Source organism: Dromaius novaehollandiae, unplaced genomic scaffold, assembly GCF_036370855.1.
Source record: "Dromaius novaehollandiae isolate bDroNov1 unplaced genomic scaffold, bDroNov1.hap1 HAP1_SCAFFOLD_110, whole genome shotgun sequence".
Lineage (NCBI taxonomy): Eukaryota > Metazoa > Chordata > Aves > Casuariiformes > Dromaiidae > Dromaius > Dromaius novaehollandiae.
This window is the reverse complement of record NW_026991472.1, coordinates 1-17,770: the sequence shown is the minus strand read 5'-3', so window position 1 is coordinate 17,770 and position 17,770 is coordinate 1. Positions and strand designations below refer to the sequence as shown.

General features: G+C 34.8%; 1 long non-coding RNA gene across 1 annotated transcript; it reads right to left on the bottom strand.

Moving 5' to 3' along the window:
* Positions 1–288: 288 nt before the first annotated feature.
* LOC135326743 (uncharacterized) lies at positions 289–17,744 on the bottom strand. The gene is made up of 4 exons (XR_010387002.1): positions 15,972–17,744; positions 12,937–13,020; positions 8,708–8,830; positions 289–7,680 (listed from the first exon to the last, which is right to left on the bottom strand). It is a non-coding gene; the product is annotated as an uncharacterized LOC135326743 (long non-coding RNA).
* Positions 17,745–17,770: the final 26 nt, after the last annotated feature.

The following is a 17,770-nucleotide window of genomic DNA, read 5'->3' as shown; positions in this document are numbered from 1 at the left end:
GATACTATTTAGAAAAAAACTTACATAATTCTGACTCCAGCAGCTTTCTACACAATTGACATCTGTAAATGGAAGCCTTTTCTGTCACAAAATTGCAAAATGATTGAATGGCTATACCTTAAAATAACAATTCCTAACACATCCCTCTTCATCTTCAAAATACTGACCTAAACATACAAAATTTTTTACTGATCTTAAGAACTAAATGGGGTTTCAAGAATACAGTCTCTGGTTTTATACAGATTAATTTTTACAAGACAGTCATAAATACAGAAACTGAGAACTTCATGTAGGAAAAGGAGTTAGTTAACCTTTATTTAATTTCTCCATAGTCCCAAGCTTGACAGACGTAGAAAAATATTCTGGAAGTCTAGTAGACAAATTTACCAATGCTAAATAGCCCTTTACTCTGACCATTTGGGCCATTCTAGATACATTTGTACAAGCATTACCTCAATTTTTTTAATGAAAGGTTTTGCCAAACTATAAACAATAAGCTACAGAGAAAAATCTTGAACCACCAAAGCATGCATATGAAGATATCTTCCAAAACTTTAAAATAAAAATAAAAAACATTTAAGAAAACAGAACAACCTTGACACACATGTAGAGGGGAAAAAATTTACAATAATTTTAGGGAAAATAATTAACTAAAGGCAAGTCAAAACAAATTTTGTAAACTATCTGTAGATAACGTATTATCTATGGCACAAATTTTCACAAAAAATTAAGGCGAAGACCAACATTTTTTATAAAAATAGCTGGGCAGGCTTCTAAAGAAGGAAATAAGCATTGTTCATGATGACTCTGTTAATACAAGATTATAAATACCCTTATATATACAGACAAAAATCAATACAAATTTATGGAATATTTCACGAGGCATCCATCTTTCAAATAAGCCAAGATTGTATGTCCTGGACTATACTGGAGGTACTTCAGTTCAAGATTTATAGTAGTTTCCTTGCCACACATACTGATACAAGTAATAAAAATACAATATAAATATTGATTTTCACAGAGAAATTCAGTAATACACTCAGGTTACAAAGCTTACCAAATTGGCCCAGAAAGAAATCATACTACTTTTAAGACAGATTATTATCTTATGCTTTGTAGGTTAATGAAAACATCCAATTTATAAAATAATGTTTAAACTTCCAGAAAATCATTTTTTAATGAAACTGATGCCCTTAGTGTAACTAAAATGGAAATTATCATGACTTAAGATTCATTATCTCTTCATAAATAAAGCAGTTTATATGCCAAGATTACTTAGAAATAACATTATTATGGACATTTAAGCCGAAAACTTACCAGTTTTGCAAAGAGTTATTCTACAATCAATATTTATATTGATGTATTTAATTTCAAAACTATGTAATCAAATACTAAGACTTACAAAAATATGAGAAAATCTATTTTAGAAGAATTACATTAAGATTTTAAATGAAAATACTTCTGTGGATGCTAAAATGATGATTGAGTTCAGTTTATCTGTGCACATTATAAATATGCATATGGATGTTCATACATTCTCAGTAATTCTTAGAAATGATCATAGAAGTTATATGATTTCTATTAGAGAGTACAATTTATCCCCAAAACAGTTCAGTGGATTTGCCATGATTTTATAAGCTTTACTTCACAGAATCTGAAAATAAAATAGAATTTGTTGTCTTCTAAGGTGAATAAATTTTTCATTTTACTTTCACATTTTTGAATATCCCCTCCGCCCCCAAATCTTCATTAGTTTTCAACTAAAACACCTGTTTGTACCTAGGTCCCTCCCCCCATCTGCTTGAACAGGTCTGTACAGCCTACAGACCCTCCCAACACTTCTTCCTCTTTGACATGAACTTTACTACAAAAAATGGTCTATTTTCATTTAAACCTTAGTTTGCTATTGATTCATTTTAATTTAATGCTTCCTTAGCAGCAAATCAAGATTGTTCCTATGAAGTCTCTACACATATTATGCAAAAACAAAAAGATAAAGCAAAAGCTGAAATAAAAATGAGGACCAATTTATAAAACACATTAACTCTTGGAAAATGCAAAATCCTATCCCTTTTTGTCACCTTGCTGAGACTCATTATTTGACTGTTCTCTCTCATAGAAATTAATGTGTTATACTGAGAAATGTTATGACAATCCTTGAGTACCAGAGTATTTCTGATATCCATTATACCAAAATACTACAGCGAGCCCATTTACTACCACTTCATCATTGAGCCTAGTCATAGTAATATTTATTATCCTTAACATATGCTACTCTTTTCTCCCCAATATCCATATGTTTATTATTTCCTTGTCAATTGTTTGTGTTTAAGACAATACATAAAATAGTACTAAAATAAAAAAACTGAATTTATCACAATCTTAACTAAAAAATAAGCACAAAATTGAAGAATGTGTATTGGAAATAATTTATTGCCTATAAAAAGTTTAAAAATTTTTAAAGTTCACATTTTTGTGTGGTTTTAAAGGTGGTGTTACGTTTCAGAGGTAGTGTGTGTAAAGTTTAATACAGAATTGGAAAAGAATTATTTACTTAGTTTGGTAATACAGTATAATGCTCGCTACAGCCAAAGCAATGACCTGAAACCATTTGCTTTACAGGAACATTCTTAAGAATTTCTTTCTTGAAGTTGATGGCTTATTTGTTTAAAAACAACAACCATCACCACATGCCAAAGTTTCTTCTTTTGTGTCTGTTGTCTTCTGAGCAAAATGCCAGCTACTGGCTTACACAGAAAAATACTTTTTAGTTAGAATAAAGCCCTATTCCGCCATGGAAAGTGCCTTTTTTTTTTCGCTCATAACTTAAGATTTAACATTTGACCAATGTACTGAAATACGAATTGGGCAGACAAGTCAAACATCATAAAACAGCTTCTTTATTTTTTTCTCTCTAATAACTAGTTTTCTCACAAACCATTGTCTATTTTGATCAGGCAACCCACAACCGATCAGCTTATTAACTGTTACTAAGATTTGTGCAGAAAAAGCACAGTTGTGAAATGAATACTGGAGAGCTGCCAGTCCTTATTAACATGTAAAGCAGCCTCTTACTTCACTGGCTGACCTGAAGGATCTGGACAGTATGACTGGAGGTAGTAAACTGAACTTTTGGTTGCAACATTACAAGTCATTACTTCTTTGTGTTTCAGGTATTCTGTTTAGTATTTCATTTTCACATATTATTTTGTTTCCTTACTTTATCAGTATCCTGAGACCAACAGTCAGCTATGACTAATACCTATAGAAAAGTTAGTGCTGTCCAATTTTTTCTTTTTAATGTTATTAATATGGTAGTGTAACACAGATCCAAAATTAGAGAGCTGATCAATTTTAAGTAGTGATTTCCACAACAAAGATGTTCATGATACTGTTGATTTGTTCTGCCATTCATTCCAACTCTATAACCACAACAGTAGATATTACCGTCTCTACTTGGTGAATAGACTTGATGAGCTGCTTACCAAATTAAGAAGATAAAAATATAAGCCAATTTTTTTTTTTTTTTTTTTTTTAACTCAGAGGATTGCAAAGCCCATAATCTGCTTGTGAAAAATGTATGCTTGGAAAGATTAAAGTGCAGTGCTGCTCTGAGAACCAAGTACTCAAGAAAACTGACACTTGTATAGCACATCTGTTCTTCACATACTTCTAAAAATCAAATCTTCCAAAAATTTGCCTATTAGAATATTTACTATTACTCACTTCTGTTAGACCTACAGGCTTGACAGAAGTATCATCTGCAGGGAAATGAAAAGAGGCATAGCTTCAGGAAACTGCTTTCTTAAGTATCAGCAAGCTTGCTAGCATCAAAGAGCTTCACTGCTCCTACAGGAGAGAGCGCATCCTGTTTCTGTTTTAAAGTGTCTGTTCTGAACTACCTTTTTCCGCTTTGGTTTCTTCAGAAAGACACACTTTATCATGCATCTGTTGGAACATGAATTAGGAATAAACAGGGCCTGGGAAGTCATCTTTCATGGACAAAGCAAATCAAGAGTCTTAGCAGAAAGATGATAAAAATGTCAATACACGCCACTTTTGCTGTAGCAGTTATTCAAATTACTAATCCAAAACAGTGAAATATCAGGGGGCCTTATTTCTTTCATGGTAACACAGTACAGTATTAACCTTGTCTGTCATGGGAAGTCTATGCAAATGATGAATTAGCATTTGATGTGTGCTTTTTTTTTTTAATCCTCCTATGAACAGATGAAATAACCACAGACCAAAACCCTAAATATGTCAAATACCAAGACAACCATGACTATCACCTTCCATCATCTAGAGAACTTTCAGAATTTCATCTGGAAATTAGTATCCCTTCTTAGAATTTGGTGGGTGTCAGTACAGTTACTGTGACAAAGCTTTAAAGAAATACGGACGGCAACAAGACCAAGTGCTCTCATATAGTCCTAAGGTCCAGTTTGAACCGATGCAAGTTACATGGATTTGGATGTAACCTGCAAACCTGACTAGCACATTTAGTTATCTGTAAGGGAAACAAACAAACCAAAAAAGCCTTAAATTACAAAGCCATGAGCTATGTGTGTGGTGCTAGTCTGAAGTGCAACATTTAGATATGTATTTTCACAACTTTGGGATGGTTAACTGCTGTTATGATAAAGAATCTATAAGCAAGTGTGCTGCTTTTCAGCCACTGAACTGCAAAACTATTGTTGCTGCAACATTTTAAATAGCCAGCAATGGTAATGAATCATCAAGTTTTTTTGTTTTACCCATGACAGGAAGTATATTCTAAAATTAAGAAAAAAACCCCACACAACAACCATATATTAGTATCCAATATAGCATTCTGTTATACAGGAGTATAATTTATACTCTTTCTTCCTGAATATTCTGTAATATTGCCAAATGTTTCAGGGTATGCCAACATGACTACTTTACTCTGTTTTGTCTTGTAATCCTGCTATGAGAAAAGGACCAAAGAACAACACGCTCAAGCTGCAATTCATAGAGGATTCCAGCTTCCTTGAGCAAAGAGACTCCTATATAATTGTTTAAATCTCATGACAGTTCATTCAAAATGAATCCACTCAATTTGTTTGGTATATGAAATAAAAGCAAGACAGAACAAAAACCAGATTATTATCAACAATGACAATTGTCTTGTAAAAAGGTAAGAACTGCAGTAACCTAACTTGACCATGAAATCAAGAACTCTCATTAAGAGTATCCTGCCTTTTGTCACAGAAATTTAAGTGGAAGCAGCAGGAAAATAGGATCCAAATAGCGGCAAATCACAGTTTTTTGTTTTTGTTTTTTTGTTTTTTTTTTTTTTTTAATTTCAGCAAAGCTCACAGAAAACAAGAGACTTCATTGTCAGTGGCACAGATTTCCTATCTTGAGAGAACAGTAATAGAAAGCCTTGTTAACCCAGTATAGAAAACCCTTTATAAATTATTTTTTCAGAGATGGTACAGAACTGCAGTTGAGCTCTAGTTTACATTTGAGGGATAGTACTGTGATCTTTGCTCACAAACCTTAAGTAATTTTAGATAGGTGGTCATTTCAGCAGAAGTAAAATACTGCTCCCCCTCTGAACAAGGATATAAGGATGTGTCTGCCAGTCAGAATGTGACATTTCAATTAAGGTACTGAGGGATGAGGAACCTACCGCTTACGCTGTGTAACCACTGAGTGCCTTTACTATCTCTTCAGATTCTATTTTGCATTTTAATGCCTAGCCTTGTAACACAGCCCCAACAGCTTGCTTTCTGTAGGGTTATTCTGTAGAATACATGGGAAGACTTTTTGTGGACTATGAATTAACTGAATTGCGCAGTAATCAGAACTGTGAAAAAAATTTTTTATACAGCTTTCAAAATTACTATCCTTTGTGCAGCTGGCATTTAACAATATTGTTAAAAGCTCCCTATGCCCAATGACAACACAGAAACAGCTAAAAAAAAGCTTAAAAGAACAAAGCTCACTGTAAATAATAAAAAGAAAAAACCTGCATAAGCGATTAGGGAGGAACAGAACAGAATGAGTGAAATAAAATCATCTGTGATCACTAGACCACTATTAAACTTTTTTTTTTTTGTCGCCCCTGCCCCTGCCTTCAACAGACTCAATTTTCTCAGCTACGCCTTGGACTTCCACTATTTTTTCTTTTTTAATTAGGATGCTTTTTTGTTCAGATAGAACCAGAGTCGGAACAGTCCCACTGAAATTAATGGGATTACTTACTGTACTACATGAATAAAGATTCAGAATAAATTACTACTTGGTGTAAAACCGAAAGATCAGGCTTAATACAAGATTCCAAGAGTATCTGTTTCAAAAATGCTTGTGCAGGAATATTCAGATTAGAAGTTATAAAGCATTAATAATACAGGCATGCACCTACATGCCCTACTAAGTTTATGTGAATGTGTCTGCACATCTGTTTATTCGGATGAGTAAGGGGATTCAATGTGAACAACTGCTGGGAAAAAGTAAATTCATTTCAGCCACTGCCTGCAATTAAGCTCACAGTTCAGAAATGACAAGTGTATTATGGTTTTGGCCAAAAAAAATTTGTCAGATGGGCTACTTCTAAAATAGGTCACTTTTAGAAGATTTTGCAAAGCTCAATCTGAAACACTCAAAAACCTTTTGGGACACGATGACAGCTGTGGCTTTATGACACTGTCTTGATAAAACTGGAGAGAATTTTATGGAAAAATATGTAACTCATACTTAAAACTTAGTGAACAGAACTTTAGTATCCAGACTTTGACAAATAAAACCTGTAACTACATTCATAAAACTTTAAATAGTAGTGTAAACATATGTAATCCCATTGCTATGGTGAGAATATCAGAAAGTCACATTCTGTAGCTATCGAGTTTACAGTATGAATCTAATTTGTTACAAAATTTAATGACTGCCTCTGTATATTAATAATTTATTGATGATAATTCAAATTATTTGGTTAGCCTTTCAAAGTTTTTGTCAGTTATTTTGGTCAGAAAACAGAAGATTCAACAATTTGCAATCACATAATGAAAAGCACTTTAGTTTAATTTCAGATTTCCAAAGAGGTTCAAGGACAATTCATAAAAAGCCCATTCTTGTATATGGATTCCCAATTTTTAGTCCACCTACCTGAGTAAGAATTGGGGATGGGGAATCTACAATAAACAGGACTAGTGAGTTTCATATAGCAAGCAACTCAGAAAAAATTATTTGGGTGTGTAACAGGACATGTGTTTTCCACTCTTGGACCCCTGCTCAAAGAGACTTTGCTACAGAGCAAGAGTTATTCTGGAAAGTCAGAAGTTATTCTACAAAAAAAATGAAACCTTGCCTCACACAGTTCTTTCATTTACCAAAAACAACATTTCAAATTTTTGTCATTGCAAACTGCAGCTATTACATACTATGGTCATCCTTCAGCAAGGTCTACCTCACCTTAGGCCTTTTTTTTTTTTTTTTTTGATTGAAGAACATTAGATAACAAAAAGCTGTTCTCAAACCTACATGTTAGGCAGTCTTTTTTTTCTTGTCAATAAAAAAAAAAAAAAACAATCACAAACTGTCTGAGGCATTTTTCTCAGATAAAGACGACAGACTGAATGAGGTATCATCAGGCTCTGGGGATGCATGATTGAAATCCATTTCTTCTAATTCAGGAGGTAAGTCTGACAGCAGTGCCTATAATTAAAAATATTAAAATACAGTACTTAGCTATATGTTTTATGTCAATGTTCAAATGTCTTCGTATAGTGAATGAACTTTCTTAAGCTTTTTAGTCAGTGCTGATATAGGATAGCTAAAAAGAAGACAGGTCAGTATTGATAGATATTGATAAGGGTAAACATACTAAGGATAACATGAAACATACTAAGGATGGATATGAAGTGTCTTAAAGCAAATCTCCAGAGTTATTTAAGTTTTGTTGGAAACAGTTCAAAACATTTTTTCCCCATATACTGGACAGAGTAAGTGTTCTATATTCACTTGTTTTACTCAAGTATTTTTAACATGCAAAGGCTTTAATATATTTATAATCATACTACACTGAGTGTGCAGGAGATAGGACTAAGTTCTGCACACAAGATTAGTCGTAAGCTGTTTCAATTTTTATCTCAGAGATTTCAAGTTCCCTCCTTTTTATTCAGTTCATGTGGTTTTATGAAAAAAAAACTTTAAGCCAAATTTAGGTTGAATGTAAAATGTCTTAAGTTTCTTTATTGCAGGTTATAGTTCCTATTTTTACATATGGCCAACTGCAGATTGTAAAGGGGGAGGGGGGGGAGGAAGCAACAAAACCCCTTCCCAAATAAAGCAGAAAACATTATTCATACAAGACATAATCCAAGCAAGTATTAAAACAAATGCTAACAACTTACAGTTCTTAAAAGGGCAGTTATGTATTAAAGGCAGTCTACTAAACCTGAAGAAACCTGGCTTTTATACCAGATCTGTCTTAGACTTTACAACAGACAAGTCAAACTCCTTCAGTGTACACTGGTGCACTGGTTCCCCCTTTGTAAAGGTAACACTTTTTCTACGTTGTTTGTTCAGACTGCAAGATCTTTTGTTTAAAGTTCAACTCTTCTTGTGTCCATAAGACGATCAGCACAATGCTGCTCTGATCATAATTTGAGCCTCTGGGTACTATGGAAGAGAAACAAGAAAATGATAGAACACTGACATTAAGGCCTACTTCAAGACCTACCTGCTGCTGTTCTTTATCATCTGATTTAATAGCAAGTATCAAACTGCGAGTAAATGTTTGTAGTTCAAAATACTTCTGTTTGTGATTTTCCAACTCATTTTCAATGAATCTGACTTCTTCATTCTGTGGGGGAAAGTTACATAAAGTTCTGAAAATAATAAATAATACTGAATCATTTCAATAACATTTAGATATACTTATATTAAAACTAAACATTTTTACTTAAAAGGAGTGATGAACTTATTACGATTTCTGGCAAAAACAATATTAAATAAGGCCCAAAATTCTAGAATTGTAGAATTCTGGAACAATGCATGCACATTTTGGATAGAGTTTTTTGATGGACCACCAATAACATCACACTAAATCTACAATGCCTAAAAAGATGCATATGCCAATTCATTTTTCATGATCCTGAATAAGACATATGTAATAGCAAATCATGTTACATGCAGACAAGGCATTTCAGAATTACTGCGCACCGTTAAAGCATTAATGACTTGAACCAATGCTTACATGAACATCGAAAGCATTGCTTTTTATTCCATAAGGATGACCTCCAATTCCGTTTTACAATAAAGAAAAACAAAAGCTAGGTCTCGGAAGTAATCTTGAAATGGCAGGCTGACTATAAAAGACAGCAACTAAATTCATTTACTACAGCAGGAAGCTTGACACTAAGACCAGGGAAAAGAACTTAAGAATTCCTCAAGGCCACCAAACTAAAATATACCATCCTCTAGCACAACTGAGTTTGATGTGTATTCTGAAGAGTCAGCTCACCAACCTCCCCAGGATCCCTGAGGTTACAGAAAGAATGGGAATATATTTATAAAATAGGGATATACTTGTGGTAGAAAATAATCAGGTCACATGGGAAATCTGGAAGAATGATGTTTCAGATTTATTCCCCACATTCAGTGATGTATTGATAAAATATTTACCATTCTGATTTTTAGCAATCTATCCCTACATGGAAATAATAAAATAGTATGAACCCTAATTAGTAATTTATGTCACCTAGGATGCAAGCTCTTGCCTACCCCACCTCTACATTTCTGCCAGGACCAGGATGGTTATCCGATGCCCCCATCACTTCTACCCACACATGCTGTAGCTGGGATTCTCAGCAGGGAGGTGCTTCATACTGGTAAATGTAAAGCCATACAACTCAGAGGTTTCCTCTCATAGGACACCATTGTTTTTGTGGATGTTATTGAACAGTATTCTAACTGTCTGTGTATGTGACATGACCAGTATTTTCTTGAGAATTTTATGTACATATTAGAAGGAAGTCTATGAAGTCACTCTCATGATATTACCATTAACAGAGGAAATCTTTACTATCCCCGACTAATTAGGGAAAGAAATGTCCATCTGCCTCACAAACCAAGGCAGACCTGCTCTGCAACCAAGTCACCCACTCATTACTAGGAATTCCGCAGCTGCCGAGCCAATCCCAAATCCCTCTGCTGCCACTGCTAACATGCAGAAGTGCACTTCTATGTATCGTACCATCCACTCCCAGGGCTGAAATCTCAGGTAAGACACACAAGTCTTCAGCTTGACTGATATTAAATAACATGTGAAAGAGCTAGTGTTCCACCCCTCCCCGCCCCCCCCTCTCCCCCCAGTTTCGGTTTCCAATTTCCCATAGCTTTATACCAAAGCAGGACTGATAAATAGGTGAGGGAGAGGCAGCAAAGTTATCACTGGATCTTTTACCTTTTCCTGGCTTCGGCAACAGAAGAAACATTAACATTTCAAAAAATAGTTTATTTGTATAAGATTTCTAACTGTATTGTCAGAGAAATATGAACAGTGTGTATATTGTGGACAAAAAGGCATATTTCCAACCTTTCTATAAATACATGTCACTGTATTTGCAAGTTGACTTCCCTGATATGGGGATAAACTTCTTGATTAAAAATTCAGATCTGGTACTTCAGTTTATTCCAAATATCTCTTCTTCTTCAAACTTATCAACTGACTGATGTATAAGATAGACTGATGACAGATTTAGCATTTCTAAAGCAAATTTTTCTCTTGTTATTCACCTTTGCAAAGATCATGTAAGCTAAATATACAGTTTGCTTTTCAAGATCAAAATCATCCATGCATTTTTGCAAAAGGTATCTATATAATGGCACTGAATGCACATCCCCCATAAGATAATGAAAACATACATATAGAGAAATTGTTAGGGATATACAAAGACATCGTCACAGAAAGTAAGCATTTAGGCTCACAGCTACTTCATGATCAAGTGTTCCATTTGCTTGTCTCTGATATCCCCTGGTAAATTCAAGACAGCTTAATTAAAAATAATCAATATAGAGTAAACTGTAAGCTAAGGTTTATGACCTAGCTTATCCCGTGGTAAATTGTGTGCCAACATACTCCAGTACTCTGTTGCACAAGATCTCACCTATAATCCCCAGTGTAGTCCACATGTATACCTGAAATCCTGTCATAGAAGACAAAACTAGAAGAATGAAAGGACAAAAGGAAAAGGAAAAAAATCTCCTGTGAATGTTTTCATGAGTACTTGTAAAACCTCATTGCGGAAATGTAGAATCTAGATCTGAGATTCTGATTTGCAGCCATTTTGTATAGGTTTCTTGTACTGGTGAATACATTACAGTATTCTGACAGAAGACTGGATATTTTATCACTATTTCCCCTATCCATATTGTATGAAAATGAGAATTAAAAGTAAATTTAAAAAAATCTCTGTAAGTTGGGTTTGACTATATAACCATATGATTAATTAGGTTGGCAGGGAAAAATATAAAACATTCCTTGATGGCTGGTTTTGGTAGCAGCAAACAACTGCAGAAGCAAATTTCAAAAGCAAACTTACCAATTAGCATTTCATTTTAACAATGATGAAAATATTTTTATAATATAGAACTGTGCTCCAACATTCCCGTTCACATTTGCTAGACTGGCTAAAATTCAAATTTAGTTGCCATGAAAAAGTGACACTATGCAATGAATCAAAAGATTTTTAACAAGCCTATAAACATGTACTTTTTTAATTAAAAAAAATGATATTCCTTAAAAAAAATACAAATCACCATACTGCTTCAGGTTACAACAGCTCTGAGAGTAAGAGATACATATCTGGGCTGCGACTTTGAGGCTTGCTGAAAATCTGGTCTTTGCGTATTTCATGAAAGGAGATATTTTCATTAAAAAACAGCTTAATGGATTTATTACAGATGTAAACTTACAAGTTGCCTATTTAGCAAGGGATTTTGTCCAGTAAAAGATGGAATACAGATTTATGCAGAAAACGCACAGCCACAAAAACCAATCACTTATGTCAAACAACAAAACAACAAACAAGGTTCTGTAGGGCATGCTGTCACAACGGGCCTTTCAGTTTGGTGACAGGTGACATTAAGAAAAGGTCATTCTCTTATCCATATTCATTCTGCACTGCCCTTACCAGGAAAACACTGCTTGAGGGATTAATTTTTGTTCTGAAAAATCTAATCTATTTATTGTTTCAGTACCTGATTATCATTAGCAGAATATGCCTATTTTGTAAGTAAGAAAGTCAGCCACATAAATTAAAAGCATGCTCAAAATAAAATACAGAACTTGGCAACTCTGAGACCAGTAGCGCACACATAACCTTTACCATTTCACAGAATACATGGGCTGTCAGGTATCTAACTGCTTTTCTTCCCTCCCACAACTACTGCTTACAACCAGTCCTGCAGGCTACAATGCTTATGTTCTGCACTACAATATTAGAGCCACTACTTTCTCAGTTCACCCTACTTTGTTAGAGGATTCCAGCTGTTATTATTTCTTTCCAAAGCTGGCCGCATCACACCATATTTTAAAAGCATTCCATAACACTCCAGAAAACAATTATGGCACAGAGTGAAAGTTTCATTTTAGACACTAAATAAATTGTTTTGGTTCGGGACACTTGGTGGGAGCTGCAGATGGCTACACTTACAGTAATGTAGCTGCTCTGTAGAAATGGGACTTATCCTCCCTCCCTCTGTGTTGAAACACAGATAAACTGACTGCATGGGATGAGACTGCTTGGCATGCGACTGAAGGGAAAGTGTGCTGCACCATGGCTGCCTGATGAGAGCAGAAGAGTTCCAGGCTCCCACACTCCTGTGCTCAATTCCTCACAGATAAACCTGTTTGAATTTTTTGTGAAGGGCTATCTTGCTTACTATTTCATGGCCTAAATTACTTACCTTATAATCCAAGAGAGAACTCATTTGATCCACTTCAGAATTGCTTATCATATCACTTTCTTCATCATCTATAATTTCTATTTTCTGAAACAGAAGTAGATGGTTCATTCCAAATATTCTAATTTATAGATTAGAGCAACAAACAACAATGTTTATCTCAAACTAACATGTAAAGAATAAGGTAACAGGGCTTTTTCTGCCTGCTCATGAGCAATTTTGAGTTCCGGAGCCCCCATTAGATGGCAATCATGCACCTTAGCCATAGGAGGTCTAGGAAGACTCCAAACTGGAACTGTGTATATGCAGACCTGGGACAGTTCCTGCCACGGTGACTCAGGCTGTTTGCAGAGGAGGAGCTACATGTCACTGAGCTTTTGGCAATTAAATTGCATACCGTATCTCATTACAGCCTGCAGAAGCCTGCATTTATTCCATAAGCCTTTTGTTGAAGATATCCTAGAGGGCCAAGTAGAGTAAGAAAGTTTTTTCCTCTGGAATTAGATGGGGGAGGAGAGAAAAAAAAAAAAAATCAACAATTATGGCAAATGACTGGCAAGTCCTAACTGACCTACGCCTTGCCTAAAAAAATTAGAGTCTCTCCTTTAGTCTACTTTGGCCATAGCGCAAGTCAAATGCCCTGAAGAGTAGAGGACATTGGTATGATAGACAGTTTCAAAAGTGTGTGTGTATCTGTGTGTGAAAAAATATATATACACACACACACACACACACACACACACACACACACGGATATTTTCAGTTGATTCACAACAATTCTTAGGAGCTTTATTGGGTTTCTAGACCTATCTAAAATACAATGCTAAAGGCCATCCTCAATGCTGTTTAAAATTTGGAAATACATTATAATCATATATCAGCTTTTAAAACATTCCATTTAAACTACTTAGCACTTGTGTTTTGTTTTTTTCCCCCCATAACAAAAAACTTGGCATGTGAGAGAATTATGTTAACATGTACTTTGATAGGAAAAACCACAAAATTTATACATCTTTAGAGCACCTATGAGGGTTTTTTTTTTTTTCCACATGTAAGTTAGATTGCAAACAGATGGAATGAATTTGAATTAGATAGTGGTAAGAGACTGGCATTTTTATCAAGAATTAAGAGGGATTAAACTATAAATTTCACTATATTTTTGAGAAAGAAGCAATGGTAGTATAAGAAGGGGGTTTCATGCTACCTTTCACTATTCTAGCACTTGTAAACACTTATGAGACTGTGTAAATAGGTTAAAGCAATTTTATTATACTATTTAATATACTACTTAATACAACTTAGGCAAGGGCCCACAGTGACAGAAGTACAAATTAATGGTTAGTTCCTGAGGCGTTACTTAATAGGAGGTTACTTCTCTGCAACATATATATGTCCTTCTGTTTGCCTGCAGACCACCCATCAGAAATTTCCTCCTAACCTCCAAGGAAAAATCCTTACAGACATGTTAACACTTTCTCAGTAGCAGTACCCACTTAGCTAATGAGCACATGTTGAAGGTAAGGAGTATAAACCACATTTTCTGTGCTTCAGTGTCTGACGACACAGCTGAAGTGGTAACATTTCAAAGGCTTAATGTCACAAAGGTCTGCTGTTATCATATACTAGCACTGTGATTTAAACACATTTTTGATTTTAGACTCAGTGTGAAGAAAAGAGCCTCTAAATAAATGCCAAACATTCAACTCTGTCCTCCTTACAATTCTATATTTTAAGATAGCAAAGGATAAATAGATTAGAATATCAAATAAAAACTGTATCTCTTATGCAAGTCCACTGTGTCTTAGTCCAATTTTAACAGCATACTTTTTAAAATTTTGTTACAGAATTTTCAGAACATGATATGAAAAACTACTTGTTTTGTTTTTTTCCTCATTATATCAAATTATATAATGTTGGGGGTTAAGGTAAACCGGAGAACCGATTCATTGTTGGGCATCATCTTTGCAGACCTTTTCACATTACATTCTGCATCTCCATGGTAAATACATCCGCCTGAAACTCGAGAGTTATTCCTTCTAAGGTCACAGCAGGCCATCAGGTTAAAAAGAATGGAAAAGGACAGCCATTCTTTTTAGGCTAACCAGAAGAAATACAGCCCTGGAATTTTAGTTTACACAAAAGGTGATCATATATTAAAAAAAAAAAAAAAAAAAAAAAGAAATAAAACATTCTCTCTTTATTTATAAAGGGAAGGAAATCTCCTGTTCACTTTCCCATTTCAGACTATAGGTGATGATTATAAAACTAATGTTTTAGTCATGGTCTGAGCTACTGCAGTTTAACCTCTAACTGAATTAGAAGAGTCTAATTGGGAACTGGAACCATCACCTGTTCATTCTCCAGATAACTTTTTAAGATAAAAATTACCCTACCACTTAGGTCTTCTCTCCTCTTCCTCCTCTCCTTTCTTCTAATTTGAGAGAAGACAGGCTAAACAAAGGGGACATATTACATTATTTGCCATGACTCCTCCTTCTGTCTTTCCTTCCTTGTTCTTATTGCAGTCAAATAAAAACAGCAAGAACTGTGTTCGACTCAAAGTGAATGCATGTGAGAAAATAATAAACTTCTAAATAATGCCCTGCCAAGAGTATAGGAATGAAGACTATATATCCAGCCCTGGCTTGAGCCCACGGATCTAAGGTTAGCTATAGAGAAGAAACACTAGAGACACCTGACTTTCTCAAAGCTACTGAAAATCCTTTTTTATTATTATTTTGTTGTTTATTCCTACTGCTTTATTACAATATGCACTTACAGAGTGCTACCTAAGCAGAGTGTTCTGCACTCCAGAAGAACAGCACTGGGTCGTTATAATACAGAAAAATCTGTATTATTCAATTTCTATTGAATGTGCACAGTTCCACCACAACCAGCTTCTTGTAGTACTCAAGCAATAAGGAAGGACTCAGCACACTCAACTGAAGCTTTCATCTAGTGAAAAACACTAGTGCTGGACAATAACAACATCAACAATTAAGGAGGTCATATAACTAGAACAGGAAAAGTATACACACCACATTATCAGTAGATACTGGATTCTGGTCATCTTCTTTGTGACAGATTTCTTCATTTTGAAGAGTATCACTTGTCTCTTCTGCAGAAATAAATTAGTTTTTCAGATTTCATTCAAATTTCATGCTTGAGGAACATTACTAGTCTTTTCCACTAAATATGTCACATCTGCTATATACAAAAGCAAAGTCATATCATCAGTGTCTATTCATAAAAAAATACTGCATATCTTAATAAAGACGACATCACATCACCAGTATTTCAGGCCAAAGTTAGGACAACCTTAAACTTGGAAAGACAGGGAAAAACAAGTCTATCAGTTACTCTTGTGCAACCTGCACTAAGGCTTTCCTATTTTTAGCTTCAGCTTGCAATATTCAAAGGAAATAAAGTTTCACACCAGACTTACCTAGAACTTTCCCGATTAAACACATTCGCGTTCAAAATCTCTACTGCCTTGGTTTCAAGCCATATTCTGCCTCATTTAATTGGAAAGAAGCATTTTTTTTTCAGTAAATTATTACATGAAAAATCCAGCTTGCCTCGTAATTATAGACTATGTACCAGAATCCCACCTCCTCCTTGTAGGCACTGACTACTTTTGAACAGAAAACTGATCAAGCAGATAATTATTTTATTCTCATATGGTAAAATGTTTCCTCCTAGTGAATCTAATCTTCTCCTTTACATGTATCAGCAAAGCACACACTTGAAAACACAGCAGATCTTATTCCTAAGTCTCAACCATAAGTGCTACACAATTCCATTATCCCTGAACTATGGCCAACATGAAAAAATGAGAAATGTATGTGTATTGATTCCTGTGATTAAGTCCCTTTCCAAGATTTAATGTTCCACATTTAGAATACTATCAAGAAGAAAGTGGTTGATAGAAATAGCAAAACAAGAAATAAACCAAAACACAAAGGCAAGATAGTTATGATTAAAAATTTCAATGGTGTTAATGACACTAGGCTATTAACTGGAAACACTACTTTCTGTAGTGTATTCTGCAAAGGGCAGAGCTTGCATAAAAAGGGACAAGCAGTCAAGCTGCCATACCTAAAGAGGAAAGGAGGTATAGTGAATGGACAATAGCTGTTCAGGTAGGTTACTAAAAGAGAGGGCAGATAATGGTGCAGGTGGGAGCCTCTTCCAAACAAACACAGAGGTAACAAGATTTAACTGGAGTTATCCAACATTTGCAAAGCATGGGTAATATTTGCGTCAGACTAGCTTTACAGAGAATTTTATCATTTTAAATAACTTTTCTATTAAATACCTCTAACTGAAGAAACTTTATTTAAAGTAGTTTCAAGTAAATTTAATCTGTACTGGCTGCAACGTCAGAAGAAAATTTCTGCTAGTACCAAAAGCAAATGGGTCCAAAAGGGAGAACTGTAATAACAGGCAGCAATATAAGACCACATCATTCCACTCAGAGGAATGAAAGTCATCTAAGAAGCATGCTCAAGTGAAACCAAAGAATATTTAAACCATCAATCACTCTGTAACCTTGACAGTCACCATTTTGTTCATTTGACTATTGAATCCAACTCCCTACAGCACTTTAAACTCTTTAAATGCTCATCCTCAGCTAATATAAACTGGCACAGCTATAATGGCCTCCATAGAGCTGTATCCATCTGCACACACTATGGATTCAATTAACATAGCTTTAAAAAAGGCAAGCTAATGTTACTAGAGAAACTTAATGCTCGACTTTACATCAGACTATAGCTTTTTTGAATTTATGCACTACTTTTAAAAAGCAGCTGCCATCAACACTTCCTCTCTAGTT